Source organism: Phacochoerus africanus, chromosome 1 (genome assembly GCF_016906955.1).
Source record: "Phacochoerus africanus isolate WHEZ1 chromosome 1, ROS_Pafr_v1, whole genome shotgun sequence".
Classification (NCBI taxonomy): Eukaryota; Metazoa; Chordata; class Mammalia; order Artiodactyla; family Suidae; genus Phacochoerus; species Phacochoerus africanus.
Window position 1 is genome coordinate 228,284,666 of NC_062544.1, and position 14,954 is coordinate 228,299,619.

At 40.9% G+C, this 14,954-nt stretch overlaps 1 long non-coding RNA gene across 1 annotated transcript; it reads left to right on the forward strand.

The window, feature by feature from the left end:
• The first annotated feature begins 8,187 nt into the window (after nucleotides 1-8,187).
• On the forward strand, nucleotides 8,188-14,277 carry LOC125113163 (uncharacterized). The gene is made up of 4 exons (XR_007131372.1): nucleotides 8,188-8,254; nucleotides 12,126-12,355; nucleotides 12,633-12,686; nucleotides 14,127-14,277. It is a non-coding gene; the product is annotated as an uncharacterized LOC125113163 (long non-coding RNA).
• Nucleotides 14,278-14,954: the final 677 nt, after the last annotated feature.

The window sequence follows — 14,954 nt, forward strand, 5'->3', positions numbered from 1 at the left end:
GCCTCTCAGAGCCCAGCCTCAAGGCAAGATTGCCTTACAAATACACAGTCCAACAACCTTCAAATATTTACAAGTCATTTGAATTTTTGCTTGTATCTATTAAAGACTATTAAGAGATCTCATGTATAAGCCTTGCATTGCTTCTTAGAAATCCCCACACTAGCTGGGGGATGGGACAGGGAAATTTTGAAGAGGGTCAATTGTATGGTGATGGACGGTGATTAGACATGGGGTAGGGTGATGATCGCTTTGTAGTGTATATAAATCTCAATTTATAATGCTGTACTTCCGAAAAAATTTTTTTATATGTAATGATTTTAATTTTTTCCACTATAGGTGGTTTACAGTGTTCTGTCAATTTTCCACTGTACAGCACAGTGACTCAGTCACACATACATATATATTCTTTTTCTCACATTTTCCTCCATCATGCTCCATCATAAGTGACTAGATATAATTCCCAGTGCTATTACAGCAGGATCTCATTGCTTAGCCTTTCCAAAGGCAATAGTTTGCATCTACTAACCCCAGGTGTACTTCTGAAATTTATGTTTCATACCAATTTTACCTCAATAATAATTTTTTTTAAAAAGGGGGGGAAGAAATCCCCACCCCCACCCCATTGTTCTTGCTGGCATCCATCTGGAAGCCTCACTCTCCATTTCTGCTCTCAACTTTCCAGCTACTCTCTGAAAATCCCTCTCTAAAAGGCCCTTTTTTTCCCCTTTTTTCTCCTCCTCTTCTTGCCCTCCTCAGTAAACCCAGGCCCTTTCTGATGAAAATCCCCTGTTCCCATCTCTCCTGTTCTTCCCCATGTCAACTTGAATCAGGTTCAAGGGTAGGAAGCAGAGAGTAATGGTGAGGGCACTGTCAGCATTTTTCTCAGCAGACAAGAGTAGAAAGAAACTCACACATTGTACCTCTGGTCCCCGAGACACTGCCATGCTTCCCTCTGGGCACCAGGCCTCAGTGGAAAGCTGATTAATCACCCTTTAAAGGGGAAACACTGCTTTGCTGATCCAGACACAAACTGCATCCCATTCAGGGGCCAGTCATTAGAAAGCAAGTGAGAAACTGCCTGCTGGAAGGGGTGGAAGATACTATTAAAGACTGACAAACAGATTGTGCCATGTTGTACAAATTCACTTCCTACATTTATTTGTAGACAACAGTGGTGAAATGACTAATTGTGCTTTAGGCTTTATAGCGATAAAACTGGGAAATTTACAAACGAAGTCCTCTTTAATTGCCCATCCTTTTTGTATTATAACCCTTATTTTTAGAACTACTCATTTCACCAATATAAGTAAAATGTATGCCCTGAGCAGTGGTCACTGACAAAGACCCTTCCCTTGATAGTCAAACTTTAGACAGACTCCTCTGAGCTCGCTTTATGATCAGGCCTCATTCTTGGGGCCTGCGCAATTGTAGAAAGGATCCTGTGGTCAGCTTAGTGAGAATTCCCTCTGATACCTGATTATCCTTGATATACGAGCAAGCTCCTCATTCCCTACCCTTGATGTAAAAATCCTTGGCCTGCCTTTAGCAAAATCCACCTACATTTCTTCTGAGTAGTTTTCTAAACATTGGCCCTCTCAGTCTGTAAATCACCAGATATCTTTACTGTCTCTGGAATTGGGCTAAGTTCTATTCTTAAGTCTTTTAAGAATAGTTCTTTGAGAACTCCAATTTTTTTTTTTTTAAATCTCCATTTTCCAGCAATTCTAAATAAGGTCAGTGATGATATTCCTCTTGGAAAAATATCTTTGGTGTAAGTTCTAAACAATTGCTGTTGTTACGATTTGTTTTAATAATATCTACACAAGCTTCAAATGAGCACATTTTTATTACTCACAATTTAATAAATAAGGAATGTTATTTATATAGAAGTTTATTTGAGGAGTTCCCATCGTGGCTCAGGAGAAGCAAATCCGACTAGGAAACATGAAGTTGCAGGTTCGATCCATGGCCTTGCTCAATGGGTTAAGGATCCAGCACTGCTATGGGTTGTGGTGTAGTTTGCAGACGTGGCTCGGATCTGGCATTGCTGTGGCTGTGGCGTAGGCTGGCAGCTGTGGCTCCTATCAGACCCCTAACCTGGAAAACTACATATGCTGTGGGTGAGGCCCTAAAAAGACAAAGACAAAAAAAAAAAAAAAAAAGAAAGTTACTTTGGGAGTTACTTTGTGGTGCAGCAGGTTAAGGATTCAGAGTTGTCATAGCAGAAGCCTGAGTTTGATTCCTGGCCCAGGAACTTCCATGTGCCCCAGGCACAGCCAAAAAAGAAAAAAAAAAAAAAAAAGGTAATTTGAAGAATTCCCATTTGTACAGTTGGTCTCAAAGAGGACTCTATGACACATGCTCATTTTGAGAGTAAGTTTCTAAGAGTTTAGAATTATTTGAGCTTACCTGGGGCACAAGCCTTATCTCCAACAGGCCCTGTAGTACCGGCTTCATATTCCTGTACTTAAACAGAAGACCCAACATTAAGCAGTAGCAGTACAATGAGTACAAAGATGAAGAAACAGAACCACAATTACTTCATTTCTGTTACTCCATGAGACCCTTCAGAATTAATTTATATTTAAAATTTAAAACAAGTGTACGGAGTGTGAACTGCCAAGGTATAATATTTTTACATATAATATTCTGTATGCAACATTTATTTTGTTAATTTTATTTCTGTGAGCATAATTATACACACAATGCTAAATGAAACTTTTCAGTGTATTTTTTTTCTAGGCATTATTTTCATTCATTTTATTTCATGATTATTACTGAAAATGTATTCTTTGTATCAAGACAGCGGTTGTTAAAAATTGATCCCACCAGATGGACAGACTTAGGATAAAGTAAGTACAGCAAATGTTAATAGTGGATTCTAGGTGTGTATACATGCATTTACACACTAAAGAATTCTTTCTTGATAAAATTCTGCAGGAAAGTTATCATCTCCAGAGGTCAAAACTGTAGATAAGCCACTGGTTTTGAGAGGCAATAGTAAAAGAAGCTGGGATATAAGATAAAGTCTTAATGAATGAGCTTGTATTCATCTCCTTTTGCCTTTACTAGTGTGGAAGTTTTCAGGCAAAATCTCTTCAATCCTAGAACACATGGCTAAAGACAATCACAATGGCAAATGTAGGTTGATGCTCCTATTACAAACAACTTGAAAGATATTAAAGAGGTTCCTATTCCCTTCCTAAGAGCAAAGGCCCTTGTGCTAAGAGAAGGGAGGCAGGTGTCTATTCACTGGTGGCTGAGCAGAGTGTGCAGTGACTTGGGTTGAAGGTAAAATACCTCCCTGTCGGATTCTGCAGCCATCATTGGGAGCACATAGCTTATCACATCAACTCGTCACATGAAAATATTTAAAATGCTTCAGCCTTCTGCCCCAAAGTTGATCCCCCCACATCTGAAGGCCTGGAAGTAGGGCCAAGTCATCCATCTAACGTGAGCAAGGATCTGAGCCTCTGGCAAAGGAGGGCACTTGAAGGGGGGAGGGGCAGGAGTGTGGTGTGTGACACTTCCATCCTTGCCGAACCAGAGGAGAGGCCAGCTCTCCCACAACTGATAAAGTTCATTTCTGCTACTTAGGATCCACTTCCCTCTGTGATGACAAATGGCCACGTGCAAAGTCGCCATCTGATCACCACTCATCACCAAGCTCTCTACAGAGGGGAGTGAATCCTGAGGAAACACAAGATTGCACAGGAGCCTGGGAAGCCAGCCAGCCACTCAACACTCACCCTTGGGCTCTGTAATGAAAGGACATGACACTGATCTTCATTTCTCTTTTCCTGCTGACTCATGGGGAGCTTAATCCCAATCATTTGCATCACATCACATGGATCTTTTTAAAAAATGAAGTGGTGTCTCACATCTTAGAGAACCCTAGATCTAGACTGTTGTAGTATCCCCTTAACAAGTTTTCCTCTTCTAGGCTCATCCCTCACATGTGCACATCACTACTAAATAAGTTTTCCTAAAATAACCCTCCAATGTCACCTTCGTCCTAGACAGTGGCAGCCCAGTCTCCTTTCATTTAATCCCTGTAGCCTGACATTCAAAGTCTTCCTCAACATGGCACCAGGCTACGTTTGCGTGTCCTGCCATCATGCCTGCTAAATCTACTCTGTCAAATCATGCATTGTCTTTCTTTAATCATCCAATTGTTCACTCATCAATTTACTTAACATTTATGGCATCTATGTGACAGATGCTATGTATTTTAAAATATATTACTACTCTTAAAAAGCTCTCAATAGAGGGGGCAGACCGGCAAACCACTGATTACATTATGTAATATAGTCTATCAAAGAGGTGTTAATGAAATGCTACAGAATCAGAGAGGAGGTTTATATTAGCAGCCCTCTTCTCTGAGTCTTGTACCCCTGGGGTCCACATTACCTTATTCAAATCCTAACCACTTTCAACACCCTACTTTCCTGTCATCTATTCCACCCCAGCCGTAGCACTCTCTCCTTCCCCCAACTCAAAATCTTACAGTACATACCAGTACTTGAGACTTAAGTAATGTTATAATAATCCATCAGTCAATAGTTTGTGTCATCTCTCAGGTGGTCTTGCTGGTTATTTAGCTTGTCATCAGTATATTCTATCTCCAAGCTCCTTGACTTCACATTAAGCAATTACATCTACAATGACCCCATTCCTGAACAAGGCCTTGTTCTGAGGTAGGGGGAGTTCAAACTTCAACTTCTCTTTTGGAATGACACAAGCCTATGACACCCTGCAAGTTCTGTAGGAGTAGGAGAGACATCGGAAGCAGTCACTCTCAACAGAGTAAACCTGCTTTTAATGGACAGTGTTGCAGACATTCTAGAGCCTGGTCATAGTCTGGCACAGCTGCAAGTGGCATTTTTTTTTTCTTTTTAGGGCTGCACGTTTGGCATATGGAAGTTCCCAGGGTAGGGGTTGAATCAGAGCTGCAGCTATGGGCCTAAGCCACAGCCACAGCAAGTCGGGATCCAAACAACATCTGCAACCTACTCCACAGCTCATGTCAACATCAGATCCTTAACCCACTGAGCAAGGCCATTGAAGCCACATCCTCATGGATACTAATTGGGTTCATTATCTCTGAGCCACAAAAGGAACTCCAGCAGGCTGCATTCTAACCATATTTTCTAGATGTTATCCCAAAACCTCACCATACTCTTTGGACTCCTTTTCCCTCCCTGGTGAGGAAGGATGATCAGTATGACTGGGTCATGATCCAGGAGGACTGTCAGAACAGCATCCATGATTAGCCATACCAATACCGGGTGAGGGGTGTTCAGACAAGGTTGCCCAGCACTAAACCAGTAATGGGAAAATAGGGGGGTAAATGGCTAAAGCAACTTTTCTTTCTAGTTCAATGAACACATTAAAAAGATCTCTTGGAGTTCCCGTCGTGGCGCAGTGGTTAACGAATCTGACTAGGAACCATGAGGTTGCGGGTTCGGTCCCTGCCCTTGCTCAGTGGGTTAACTATCTGGCGTTGCCGTGAGCTGTGGTGTAGGTTGCAGACGCAGCTCAGATCCTACGTTGCTGTGGCTCTGGTGTAGGCTGGTGGCCACAGCTCCGATTAGACCCCTAGCCTGGGAACCTCCATATGCCGTGAGAGTGGCCCAAGAAATAGCAAAAAGACAAAAAATAAAATAAAATTAAGTTAAAAAAAAAAGAAAAAAAAGATTTCTTTTATCTTTTTATTTTTTTTAATTTAATTTTATTTTTTTAGGGCCGCACCTGCAGCACATGGAGGTTCTCAGGCTAGGAGTCCATTCAGAGCTACAGCTGCTGGCTTACACCACAGCCACAGCAACATCAGATCTGAGCATCGTCTTCAGCCTATACCACAGCTCATGGCAATGCCAGATCCTTAACCCACTGAGCCAGGCCAGGGATTGAACCCGCAACCTCATGGTTACTAGTCAGATTTGTTTCTGCTGTGCCACGACGAGAAATCCTCTTTTCTCTTTTTAAGAGCTAAGTATAAAGAGTGCTCAATTCAGTAAATCCATGTGGTTAGGCTAAGGGGCACTTGGGTAAACTAGTCCCGAAGTCATTCTAAGCACATCCCTTACCAGACAAACCCTAAAGTGTGAGATTGGCCCAAGTTGGCTAAAAGTACTCTCACAGAAAGCTATGAACTTAACTCGTCAAATCTTCTGGCTTACTGTAGGTGCTGAATCAACTCAAATGTTGATGAAGGAATGAATCCACTGAACTAGAAGTTATTGATTTTGGAAATTATGCAAAGGTCACTAGATACAAAGAATGCTTTTCTAAAAACCAACTTTAAAAACGAGATTAGGAGTTCCCGTCGTGGCACAGTGGTTAACAAATCCGACTAGGAACCGTGAGGTTGCGGGTTCGATCCCTGGCCTTGCTCAGTGGTTTAAAGATCCAGCGTTGCCGTGAGCTGTGCTGTAGGTTGCAGATGCGGCTCGGATCCCGAGTTGCTATGGCTCTGGCGTAGGCCGGCGGCTACAGCTCTGATTAGACCCCTAGCCAGGGAATTCCATATGCCTCGAGAGCGGCCCAATAAATGGCAAAAAAAAAAAACAAACCAATAAATAAATAAATAAATAAATAAATGAGATTAATCAGGAGTTCCCATCGTGGCTCAGCAGAAATGAATCTGACTAGCATCCATGAGGACACAGGTTCAATCTCTGGACTCACTCAGTGGGCTGAGGATCCGGCATTGCCCTGAGTTGTGGTATAGTTCACAGACGTGGCTCGGATCCCGAGTTGCTCTGGCTGAGGTGTAGGCCAGCAGCTGTGGCTCCAATTTGTCCCCGATTTGTGCCTTTGCCACAGTTACAGCCCTAAAAAACAAAAAAATAAAATAAAAAAATTAAAAAATGAAAAGATAGGATTGGGGGAAGGACAGAATGATGAAAAATGAGAACAAATAGGACAGAAAGAATGAAATAAAACAAATGAATCAAAAATGGACATGGCCTAGGGAGGCAGGGAAAAGGGGGAACAAAAAAAAAAAGAGGAGAGGAAAACAAAGGAAAGAAGAAATTAACTCATGTTAAAATGGGTAAGTTGGCTTGGAGATCTTCTTCTTAGCAGAGTCCAGTCCTCCACTGCTCTGCAGAGGGGACTTCCCCACCAATTTCATCTCTCATGCTGACTGTGCCTGCAAGCTTCTGTGGGGTTTAGCCCCTGTCATTCTAACTTCCCCATAAGCTGCATGCATATTCTCAAAACTACATGCTCATTATCCTAAATCATGTGCAATTAGAGACCCCAACGGTCTTGATGTAAATTACAAAAGCCAAATGAGAAATCTCCCATTATATGTTCTGGTCATTTCTGTCAAAGATCAGATGCTTGGGAGCACAGCTAAAATCCAAATGAAAACATCAGTAATGTAGTAAAACAAAAATCCTACCTTCCCCAGCCTCCCCTACCCCAAGAGAGGAGTATTTCTGAATTGAATCAGACCCTTTCTCCTGAAAAATGTTTTGGAAGGCCAACATTTTATACCCTAATTAAGGAAAGTTATATAGTATTGAAAGAGGGGTTCCCCCCCTTTTTTCAATTACAAACTTTAGATTCAGGTTTTGTTCCAACCAGTACATACAATATCTGTGTGTGTGTGTGTGTGTGTGTGTGTGGCTACTAAATTTTTAAAAATTCATTTTCACTGGCATCTCTGTTTGATTAAGCTGATCTATCTAAAACTTCATGGCATCAGATAGATGCTTATTTTCCAGGATGTTTCCTGCCTGTGACATTGTTCTTATCTCATCTGAGAATTCCACAGTGTGGCTGGGAATGTTCATGGGATGAGTTCATCAGCGGGCTGGCGCCTCCAGTGGGATTTTATCGTCTTTCCCAACAGGCTAATTGCCTCTGATGTATTGGGGTGATTGCTGCCATCCTCTCACTTTCTCTTCAAGCATAAAGGGCATGTGAGTGGATGTCTCTGCTAAGTGATCACTCAATACATCAATTTGCTGCAATGGACCGGAAGGCGTTTTTATCTTAAATGGAATTTTTGCACTTCTTTCACGGGTTGAATGTCACTAGACTTCCTTGATAGCGTCAACTGCCAATTACTCACAGCTGCCAAATCCCTTTTCTCAAGATACGGGCTCTTCGGCCTCACTGATAAAATGCCTTAGTGTCGTAACAAATCAGCAAAGCACGGGGTTTGTCCACTGGGCTGGCATCAGACCCCAAGAATCATCATTCTCCATAGTCATCCAGAGCCCCGGGCAGGACCACGCAGGTAAGGAGCTCTGCTTCCCAACTATCCTTATGATAAACCCACAGCAGCTGGTAGAGTCTCTCTTCCTTACCAGTACCCTGAGGGTGGCATGGGGCCTGACATATAGCAGGAGCTCAGTGAAGCTTGGCTAATGTATTAATTAAATATTAATTACTAACACGCACTAATGACTATGAATTAATGAATATAACATTGCCAAAAACCTAGTTTCTCTTTCCTTATTCCTTTTACCACAGAGGGGAGTATTGCAGACTGGTTTACTCCTCAAAATTAGTTTTTGTACCCAAGGAGACATGCCCCTCTCACTTTACCCTAATCCTGGCCCTAATTAAAAGATTCCAAAGAAAAGGAAAGAATTATGTAATATTTACACAGCTTTGCAGGAATAATTCTGATCAAGAAGCATAGGTTAAACTTTCATATGTAAAACTATCTACTTTAAGTGCCGGTTCCTTATATACACAGAGGTGCTCTGGATTCAGAAAGGAATTAAGCACATCTTCTGAGCAGGGTCAAGAAAATCATCCATATCTGTATCCATACCTGAATTATAAAGAGCTGAGCCCTTCTCTGTGCATTCCTACCAGGGAAAGATTAGATGCTAGTTGAGTACAGGATCACGTCTTCACCTGTGTATCCTCCAGAGCCTAGCAGTGTGTTTAGGATGGAGAAGTCAGTATTGAGGAAACTCACAAAACTTTGAAATTGTAATATTCAGAGTTCGAATTCCAGTTCCATCTCTTACAACTATGAGAACTTGGGAAGTCTTTTGACCTCTCTAATCCTCACCTTCCTGATCTGGAAAGTGATGTTAATACTCGGAGTTCCCACTGTGGCGCAGCAGAAACGAATCTGACTAGTATCCATTAGGATGTGGGTTGGGTCCCTGGCCTGGCTCAGTGGGTTGGGGATCTAGTATTGCCGTGAGCTGTGGTATCCCCTAGCCTGGGAACTTCTATATGCTGCAGGTGCGGCGTTAAAAAACAAACAAACAAAAAAAGAAAATTAACTTCTTATAATGATCACCTTGTAGATCATCACACCCCTTAGAGGAGATGAATTATATAAATTGCCCAATACTTACTAGCTGCTCAGTTAACATCTTTTGAGTGAAATTCTCCTGGGTCCTTTTTCCCTTCCATTGCCCTGAAGCAGGATTTCTACCTGGCAGAGTTTCTCTATGTGAGCCAAGCTCATCCCATCATGAGACTGATGTAATGTTCTCCCGAAGAATTATCGCTCCACGAATGTGGATCCAGAATGGATCTTTAACTTTATTTGGCAGAAGGCCATTCAATAAGTTTCATTAAGTAAAGGTTAATAGGGAATTATTCACCCTAAAACCATTTGAATCATAATAAGATGTATCCTTGCCCTTCAGAATGGTTTTACATTCTCAGCCCAGGCTCTTGAAAGCTGACACGTAATAGGCTCACTGACATATCAGAACTTTGATTTCCTTGAATACAAATCAGTTAACCACATTTTGCTTTAATTCTCATGCCTAAGACACTCAAGTTGAATTCCGGAAACAATCATTTCTGTTCTGGTCCTATATTTTGGAATAGGGGCTACACTGTGCCGGGCCAGCAATCAAACCCGCACCTCTGCAGCTACCCGAGTAACTGCAGTCAGATTCTTCACCCACTGCACCACAGTGGGAACCCCATGTGTGCTAAACATTAATTGAGATCTGTATTATTAATAAAGCAGTAGCAAGATGGTAAAATATCTACCAATCAACATCTAGAACCACTGTGTTTCCAAAGAGTACTGCCTCAGATACACGTCTACTATAAATTATATCATAACTACTTCTTGCAATACAAGATCATTTTGACTTAATCATGTATTTCAGAAGGGATTAATTTTAGAAAATACTCAGTTATTTTTCCTTTCTTGGTTGGGTGCACATGATGGCATAGAACTTATTTGTCATGAAAATTCCCATTTCTGGAGTTCCCATTGTGGCTCAGTGTGTTAGAGAAACTGATGCTGTCTCTGTGAGGATGCAAGTTTGATCCCTTGCTCAGTGGGTTAAGGATCTGGAGTTGCCACAAGCTTTGGTGTAGCTTGCAGATGCAGCTTGGATCTGACATGGCTGTGGCTGTGGCTGTGGCTGTGGCTGTGGCTGTGACATAAGGCTGCAGCTCCAATTTTACTCCTAGCCCAGGAACTTCCATATGCCACAAGTGAGGGCTTAAAAAGAAAAAGAAAAAAAAAAAATCCCATTTCTACACTTTACAGCATGTCACATCACCGGGGAAAATCTAAGCTGAAAGGCCTAGAAAAACTATTTAATTGGGCCTCTAACCCAGGGTTTTAATGGCACAATAGTGTCTCTGAGGAGACATGGGGTTTGCATAATGATTAGAGTTTATTCTGCCTCAACTACTGCTTGTTTTTTTGTTTTTTTGTTTTTAATTTTTTTGCTTTTTAGGACTACACCTGTGGTGTATGGAAATTCCCAGGCTAGGGGTCAAATTAGTGCTACAGCTGATGATCTGTGCCACAGCCACAGCAACACAGAATCTGGGCCTCATCTGCAACCTACACCACAGCTCACGGCAACACCAGATCCTTAACCCACTGAGTGAGGCCAGGGATCAAATCCGAATCCTCATGGACACTAGTCAGGTTTGTTTCCACTGAGCCACAGTGGGAACTCCACCACTGCCTGTAATTGGAAAGAGTCATAGCCATCTAAGTGGATCTATAACTTCAGAGAGAGGAAATGTTGCTCTTTTTAGGAAATGGATTTGATTATACTCTGGATCCGATCAAATCATTTAGATCATTTTACCGAGCTGAAATGGGCAAATAAATTATCAAGTATTGGCACCTACCATTCTAAGTGGTTCTTAAGCATTGGTTGGGAGCAGGGAATCTTATATTACTCAGGGCATGTAGCCTTCAGATTACTCACCATCTGTACGACATGAGGCTATTACCAATCCCGGGTAAAAGGTGACCTTGAATCTACATCATTCAAGAAGCTGGCCCTGTTTACATGAAGAAATTTGGCCTTCACAATGTTCAAGGGAACTAGGTTTGCAAAACAACTTGTAGGAACAATGTGCTTATTTCTGCCAATAATGCAATGATTTACATTTTCACCTGTGTACTTTACAGTTCCATGGCAGTGAAAGATTTGGTCAACAGGGATTATGTCAATTTCAGTGATGATGAAATCAGTGGTTTAGCAAATTTGAGGCCATGACAATTAAATGTACTATCAGCAAAAGCGCTGCAATCTATTATGCCTTTAAAGCTTTCTGTAAATGTTAACCAAAATGGCAGCCTGCCTGGAAAAAATAAAAGACCTTAGAAAACGTGTTTTGTGTTTCCATTGACAGAAGACTCAGATTTACTCAGTTATTGGACAATATGAAAAGCAGAGAACTCTGCACATTTCCCTCTGTGGTGTAGTGGGTTAAGGATCCAGTGTTGTCTCTGTGGCAGTGAGGGTTCAATCCCCATCCGGGTAGAGTGTGTAATAAGATTCTGCTGTATAGCACGGGGAAGTATCTATCTAACCACTTGCAGTGGAACATGATGGAGGATAATGTGAGAAAAAGAATATATATATGTATGACTGGGTCACTTTGCTGTACAACAGAACTAGACAGAACATTGTAAATCAATCATAATAAAAAAATTTTTTAAAGTCAAAAAAAAAAAAACAAAACCATCCCATTTTGCCGCAGCTGCAACGTCAGGTCGAAGCTGCAGCTAGGATTCAATCTCTGGCCAGGGAACTTCCTTATGCTGTGGGTGTGGCCAAAAAAAAAAAATTAAAAAAATAGAGAATTCTGGTCTAGTCTGTCTGCCTGGAGTCAGACATTTTCTCAACTCATCTTTCTGTCTTCAGCATATCAGAAATGAGAACTTCATTCACCCTGCAGCCTGGTAAAACCCGGTGGCATGCCTGCAGATGCCACAAGCTGTTAGCAAATCTCTTCAATTCTATGATCACCAGGAACCTACTATCCTGCCTCTTGGGTTGAAGCAGCAGATGTCTGAAGCTGAGAGCTGGGTGTCTTGGTCCTGTGGGGGACTTTCAGGCATCACCATGGAAAGTTTTATACATTCGTCATCAAGGTGAGCTCTAACCATGGTGACCAAATTTGGCCTTTTAATAAGTAACTTGAAATCAGATTGTTATGATCATTATGCAGCTACAGATGTGATAAATTCATTTGAGTAATTAAAAAAGTAAATTAAAAAAATAAATAAATAAAAAATAAAAATATTAAAAGAAGGAATGTATACAGATGCCTGGTAAGCATATGAAAATATGCTGAACATCAATAAATAAGAAAATAGAAGTATTAAAAAAAGTAACTTGAAAACAAACATCTTTTATGCTTTCTTGAAGATCCCACCCTCTAATCCTGTCTCCTGGAAGTCCAAGATGGAACAAGACTCCCAGGTGAGGGCATCACAGGGATTTCTTGCTCAAGTCCACCCAGGAAGGATTTGTCTTGACATCCAAGCCCCTTCCTCATTGTTGTAACACTTTTGCATCCAGACAGGCTGGGACAAGTGATAAAGAGGCCAATATATTCTCATGATGGCACAAAGCAGAAGTTTCTGAGTCCAGTGTCCTCTAGAAAATATTCCCTGACGGTCCCGGGTCAGAGAACTTCATTTTAGAGGGTCTGAGTGAACACTGCTGTCATTTGGCCCTTAAACAATCAAAAATAATATATAGAGCTGTCAGGCAGGTCTATTGTTTGCTCAGCTAGACTGAAAATTCATTCAGTTAAGAGCCATGTCCATGTTTTGTTGTATCTCCTAGTTCATAATGCAATTCCTTAAATATATTAGGAACTCAACAAACTCGTGTTGACTCATTAATGGACAGGGATGGTATTCTAGTCATTTTCCTACATTTAGCACATAGATGCCTTTTGCTGATTACCAGGGCGGTTTTTTAATAAATAAGAAAATTTAAAAAATAGAATGAAATGTTAGGACATTAGTTACTAATACCTAAGGAAGAATTAGTGAGAGAGATGTAGAAGAAAGGCTATGCAATAGAAAGAAACAAGTGTTGCTCTGGGAACAGAGGAAATTGGATTTAAATTCTCCTCCAAAAATTAATTCCCTAAATGATATTGAAGTCATTTCTCCTTTGATCTCCGGTACTATTATTAATTAGACACAGGTCTTGGAACAGGTGAATTCTCTAGGACTTTAGAAGAGAAAAAGACAAGAAATGGAACACGGGTTCAAGTTTTTCTCAGGGCTAGCTCTGTAAGAAAGTGGGTCCCCAAAGAGCTCATCCAATTAAAAAAAAAAAAAAGATTCTCTCAACAGAGAAAATGGTTCATTCCAATAGATTTTTAAAATACATTGTTGGAGTTGGTTAATTTATTTTATTTAGAAATTTTCACATCTATGATCCCAAGTGAAATCAGTCTAATTTTCTTTTCCTTATTGGGTTTTGGAATCAATGTTAAATTAGCCTCATGAAGTGAGTTGGACTCAGTATGCTTGTCTTTTCCTAAAAATCTCTTAAACTTATCAATATCTCTATATTTCCTCCAACAGAACAGTGTCTTTGCCCATTCTCTCCTTTTCCTTTTTCCCTGTGTTCTCCCACTCATGCCACACACACACTGCACTGGTATTATCTAGACTTTTAGCTTGGCATTGTTATGAACATAGTTTTTCTCTACTTTTAGCATGTTGATGTAACATCTTTCCAGGAATGGACGATTCACCAGTGGTTGTCAGATGGTCACCAAGGGCTCTTAGAGGACACATTAGGTCTTTTATGTGTCTCACAGGCTAATTTCCTTTAGTGTAAACCTTTTAATATTAAAATTCATAAAAATCTTATGCTGAATTCCCATCTATAAAATAGATGAAATCAGCAACACTCTCATTGAAGCAGAAGCGGGGACCCAGAATTTGGCCTCTGCTCCACCCACCCCCAGCCCCATGAAGGAAGCCTAGAAATGCAAAGGACACCATCTGGAAAACCAGCACCCAAACATCTAAAGTGTGGCAGTGTCTATGGCTTCATATATTTTACTTCTTCTTGTTAATTAACAATTCATTCTATGTCCAAAAGGCCTTATTTCTTTTCTTATTAAATGCATCTCTTATTTTTTCTTGTTTCTACTGGCAGGAGAGAGTAAGATGAACTGGTGGTCCCCAGGCTTCTTTGCCTTCTTAAGTTTTCTGTGGATGAGAAAATATTTAGAAACCTAAAAACCTATCTCAGCTAGATCTCAGTCTTAGACAATGTCCAAGAGTTTTAGGGAGGTAGACTCTATAAATACCTGTAAGAGAGCAATCTTCTGCATTACCTATTACTCCTTGCTGATGAAGAAACTGTATAAATGTCTGCATTAGACCCAGAATCTGGCCCATAGTGGGGGTGGGTGAGATTATGGATAAAGAAGTGAAAACTGCTCTTTCCTTCCATCAATCATCATCCATCCAGTTGATAAAACCACCTCCACAGATACTTCCTGGGCATCTATAGGAGAGCTCATGAGGAACTGGAGCTTCAGCTTGCTCATTCCTGTTCCCCACACAGAGTCTAGCATAATAAGCACAAGGTACGTACTCAAAAAAATATGTGGGAGCCTAAGACCTTGTTCTCAAACTCATGGCTGTCAGTGTCGTTAAAACTATTCATAAACGTTCTACTGCAATTGTCCAGCTAAGCAGTACTACCTTGCAA